Genomic DNA, 5,841 nt, shown 5'->3' with positions numbered 1-5,841 from the left:
TAGGGACCTCATCGCTGTAATTAGTTTTACATTTCCACTTTTGCTCATCTACCCCAAGTTTTAGTCTGATGTATACTAACAGGGTTTTTCCATTCCCTACATAAAACATTCTATAAGGAGATGGGGAAAGGCAGTGAGAAGACCTGGTCTGTTCAAAGTTGATTACAAAAATGCTACAGTGATTGTAATGGAGCCAGGACTAGACACATGGGCAAGACTTTTCACCACACATAAATTCAGCATCATACTCAACTTCAGGGACAAGGTGAAAGGAAGAATTCAAACTGTGCTGTTCTGGCTACTAATTTAGATACAAATGCCACCATCAGCAGTCTGCATGAACCCTCGCACTGCTTTGAAACCCCACTGAGATACCTTCCTGGCATATCTCACCCTGATGCTGCGACTTACAAGGTTACTGTAGCTCATGGCTCTCTTTTCTCGTGTCAATGGCTTCCACCTAGTTTGGTGTGAAGATTAAGTCACCACTTGCATATTTCAGTTGGCTGAAAGAGGCAGCATGAGGAACAGGGCTCAAGTTTCTGTTCTTTCATCTTAATTTTAGTGCCTTGATCTTAATGCTAACATGTTGTCTGCCTTGTAACAAATTACACGAGCTCCCCATGTTTCAGCTTCTTCATCTTTAAAATGGGAATAATGATTTCAGCTTTTTAATGTAGTTGAAGATGTATGGACATAAACCATTATGAAGAGAAGAATGTTTGGGAGGTTTTATATTTTTCTTTTTAATATATGCTCATTCCATAAATTATCAGCACTACCTCTCTAAGTGAGCACATCTTTGTTGTTGTTGAAGATACACTCCAACACTTTGCTGATAATATAGAATCTCTGTCTACTATTCCTGATAATTTGTATAAACCTCATTCTGTCACCAGCAATATATATTTTACTGAAGGCTGTGTGTCCTTGTCTTGTCAGAAGCTGCAGCCTTCACTTTCTTCTTTCACCCATAGTTTTATGTGTACCACAACAGCCATGAGTAATTTTTGTTTCCAGATCCAGCATAAACAAAAGTCACTAGTTCATGGGACAAGCCATTATTTCCTCATATTTTGTTATGCCTCCTTTTTTTCTGCACTCTCCCCTGTCCTGTGAAACCCTTGCGTAAAACCTTTTTTTGTGATTTCTTTATTTCTCCCTCAGGTAGGCTCTGATTTCCCAGTTGGTTTTCCTGCATAGTAGTCTATGATCTCATTTTTTTCTATACATTCCTCTGTTCCATAATCAGTATTTTGCAGCCTGTGCTGGACATTTAGTCTACTACAGCTCCCAGATCGAACATGTGATTACTGGAGGCGAATCACTGTAGGAGAATCACTGTCTTTTCATGTAAATGTGCGGGAAGGTGATGAGAATAATCATCCAGGAAAGCACCTGGGAAAGGTAATGACAGGAGTCAGTCGTGTGCATGATGTCTGGCACTCAGCAGACTCAGACCTTGGAGGGCTGCAGCCTCCAGTCTGTGGAGTGGCCTGGGGAGAAACATGTCCTTAATGTCCCAGGAGTGGCCATGGTGACAAATGGATGGAGACCTTGGCTCTTGTGGTGTAACAGACAGCTCAGTGCTGGTATTTCCCCTTCTGTGGGCAGATGTCTTAGGGAAAGTGTGGTGACCCCAGGCCCACAGTAGGGAGGAGGTGTTCAAGCTCTGCCATGGCTTCTTCAGAGCATGTTGCACAGCTCAGTGCTCAGCCTTATGGAGGCATGCAGAGATGCAGGAGTCATCTCCACCACCTCAGTGACCAACAGATTAGGCACTTACAGTGGTTCTCCAGGTGCCTGGCAATAGGCAGCCAGTCTGCTGACGACACAGCTGGACCAGCTCAGATATGTTCCACAGTGCAACCTGAGCCCCGACTGCTGAGAAAGAGCCGTTAGAAAGTCAGTGCCATGCTAGAAAAATAAATGTACAGTCAAGGGTCGGGGTGTTGAAAAGGAAGTGGTCAACCACTCAAGGATTCAAGAGGGAAAATGGCCAAATATGAGGTCCTGGAGGATGAAAACAAGCAGGTTGGGCAGAATGAGACCCAGGCTTGCCAGGGTCATTCAGATCTCCAGCTCAAGTCACTGTTGTGGGCAAAGTGGATGGGACAGGGCAGGTCCATGACACTCAGACCTGGCCCTCTGGGTGCTCCTGAGGCCAGCAATGGCTCCATGGGTGCCACACCAGGGAGCAAACCTCAGCCTGACAGCTCATGAACTCCTACCCATCATTAATGCCAGTGAGCTCATAAATAATTTACTCTCTAAAGTCACATTTCTCCTACTTGCAGAGTTTCTTCGCACGTAGCAAAAAAATGATGAAGCAACCCAAAATACTGGGCTATAACAACCGTGTTTTCAAGTGGTCAACAGCCCAGTCTTCCACCTCTGCTGCTCTAGATGACCCTTTGTTCTACAACTAAGGGGTGACTTCTTTTGTTCTTGCTCAGAAGCTCTAGTTATCCACAACATAATTTCACATACTCAGACACGGGAAGCAGAAGACTTTAGCAAAGCACTCACCTCCACTTAACAATTCTGGAGCATCATACCACACATCTATGGTTTCTTCATCTCTCTGTAAATTTTTTTATTTATTGTGTCTTTTATCAATGCCCAATGGGTGTGCATCCATGAAGAAACCAAAGTAGAAGTGAATTGCTTTCCTATATACTTTCGTTTTATAAATCAATACATGTGTGACAGTAATGTGTTTAAAACACACAGAAATTCTGGATAGTTCTTCTCATAGTGATTTGTCCAAATATTTGCTTGCTTTCCCCAAAGCACTTAAAAAAGTAAAAGTAAAAATATATATATATATAATTTTTTTCTTTTGCACTTAATATAAAAGCTTAGCTTTACCTCTTCATTCACTTCTATTACCTTTGTTATTTTTCACAGGCCTGTACACAGGTCCATATATTTCTTTAATAGGTTTTAAATTTTACTGCAGACCCTTGTTATTGGCTCCCTAGCCAATTTATTTACTCAGCAATATGATTTATTCAGGTGGAAATGGGAAGTTTATGCAATAGTCTCCCTAGACTTGTCTGAATATATTACGCTCTGAGCCATGCTGGCCAGAGTGCACCTTTATCTTAGAAGATAAAGAAGTCTTGCAACACTTGCACAAGGACTGCTGGAAACCCAGGGTCCCATGAAGATTCTGAAGATTCTGCAAACAGAAAATCACTGCAAGATTCTGTGCACACGTTATTAAGCTGAAAGGAATTAAAAGAATAAAAATGTTTGGGGGAATGGCCCATGGAGGATCCCATCCAGCTCTGGAAAATTTCCTGGACTGGTAAGAGCAAGCAGAATATTTCTAAACCCATCCTTCATCAGCTCATGCTGGGGTGCACCATTCAGCAAACTGGTTTCAGTTTTGCCTGGTTTCACTGATGTCCTCAGGGCTGCCCAACCCCTCAGCAAGGTTCCAAATGCAAGCACAGTTAGGGTGAAACCACCTTTAGATCTCATAAACCTCCTTTCTAGTCTCATACTGAGCAGAGCTTACTGAGAACAAAATAGGTGTATTCATCTAGTTCAGATACTTATTTATAGTTGGGTCAACTGGTAGAGAGCTTCCAAGCTGCTATAGAGCATGGTTTAGATTTAATTCCACATATCCCAACTGAGACACCTTTATCTGTCTACTGTCACATCCCATATCATCACTGTATTGCTATCACAGCCCTGTTCAGTCTCTGAAAGGACTGTATGATGGGGTAGGCTGCAGCAGAGAGAACAAGGCTCATCCACCCTGACAGTCTACTCCAGTCTTTTATTCCTGTCCCATTGTGTGTCCATCACTCTGTTTTTTAGCTCTACAGAGCCATTTTTTTCTGTGACAAATGTTCTTACTTCCTGCCCTTTCTTGATTAATCTTTTCACCAGCTGTAGTTGTGTTTGCAGAGTATGTGTTGCTATGCATTCATTTCACCACCTCCACACCTCAGAGCATTGGCAACAATCACTGACATTCTTTAAATAAAAATGCTCTTAACTCTTTGCGTCCAAAGTGAGAAAAAGAAATGTCAGTATTATGGATTGTGACCAGACAATGATTTTGCTAAGAGTCTATGCACTGTAGGACGCAAAGGAGGGACAGCATAATCTGAGAAGTCACATAAGTATACACAACTCTCTTTGCTCTATTTCCTCTATTTTCTCCTCACTTCATGGAATTATAATTATTAGCAACAATTTAACATACATGCCCAGCACAAGCTGGCACATAACAGGGAGGAGAGTGGGTGGCAGAGCAGCAAGATGTTTGAATGTGCTTAAATACGAAGTAACTAAGGTTCTAGCAAGTGGTCAGGAATACGTGCTACAGTTCCTGGCTTTTGAAACATCAATGACACGGCCATTTGCAGTGCACTGACAACAATTTCCTGCCTTTGTATCAGCTATTGGAAAGAAACTGCACAGCCAAGGTCTAGGCAGATTGTGCTGGGGCCCAGGAGAGGTGCTTGCTTTCTTCCAGGCTGCATTGCTGGGGCTGAACTCCACATTTTGTCCTGTCAGTCACTTAATTAAGATTTGTCTATTGGATGTGGCAGGTGCAGCTTGTGGTGTCAGTGGCCAGTATCTGTATGTTCCTGCTCAGCTGCTTCCTAAATGGAAATGTGCAATAACCTTAAAGAGAGTTAGTTTCTGTCTTTGCTTTTAAATATTTTAATAATTCACAGATAGGCTTTTTTGTTTGTTTGTTTCTTTGATTGTTTTATTTGCTCCTTTATATTTATTTCAAAGAGGGCATTGTTACAAATAGCTCCAAGGACAGCCTCTGCAGTTTTCCCCATGCCACAATTTTATCCTTACAATTTTTCTTCAAAAAGTGAATAATACACCATTCAATGCATTGATACTGCACTCTGCTCATAGAAATGCTGCCTACAGCTGCTGTGAAAGGGTGGTCCAAACCAGCCCGCAGCACTGAGCTATCTGTGAGATGGGCAGTGGGAGTCCCCTGGCCTTGCCGTGTCCTGGCAAGTAATTTGGCATTCGCAGGAGTTATTGCCACAAAGATTTGAATCTTCTGTGCTGGGTCTTCCAAGTACCAGCAGTATTTCTTATAAAAAATCTGACTTGTTTGTCTCATGCAGTGTTTCAGAACAGGCAAAGAGTCTTTACACAGAATTGCCCTGTCCTCTGATGCCAGGACAACTTCTTCAGACAGTCTGTCCTTCTCTCTTCTCTCTTGTTTGGCTCCTTCCCATGTCACTTTCCCTCTTGTGCCCCTGCTTTTCTGACCAACGGCCATCTAGGCAGGTGTTGATCCGTGATTATCTGTGCATCCTGGTTTATCATATCAGAGAAAGCACTGGCAAGAAAAGTCAGGGAAGGTTCCTTCCAGCTGGTCATTCATTTTATCATGCATTTTTGGCAGCAGTCTTTTTAAAAATAGTCATATATGCTTGCCAGAGAAAGTGTGTAGCGAGTCTGTCTCCATGAAATGAGCTCCTGAGATTTCCCTGTTCGTCTCGAGCAGTGAGTATCTCAGTTCTGGGAACGCTGCGATCATTTGAGAATCTGATTTTCTCTTTCCACGGAGTAAGTCGTGAGCTCTCGTGATTAGGGGGAAAAAAAAAAAAAAAAAAAGCCAGGGCAATGCCACACGCTCCCAGCCTCGCCAAGCTCGCTTCACTGAAGCTCCTTTCCAAACCCACGCCAGGAACCCGGGTGTCGGGGCGGGGTGCGGGGCTGCACCCCGGCGGGAGGCAGGAGGGAGCAGCTTCCCCCGCTCCCTCCGGGAGGCGCCCGTGGGGGCGGGCGGGGGGCGCGGCTCCCGGCGCTGCCGCAGCGGCGCGGCTGCCTGCGGACTAC

Source organism: Chaetura pelagica, unplaced genomic scaffold (genome assembly GCF_000747805.2).
Source record: "Chaetura pelagica isolate M959 unplaced genomic scaffold, ChaPel_1.0 scaffold76, whole genome shotgun sequence".
Classification (NCBI taxonomy): Eukaryota; Metazoa; Chordata; class Aves; order Apodiformes; family Apodidae; genus Chaetura; species Chaetura pelagica.
The sequence above is the reverse complement of the archived record's forward strand: the minus strand, read 5'-3'. Positions refer to the sequence as shown.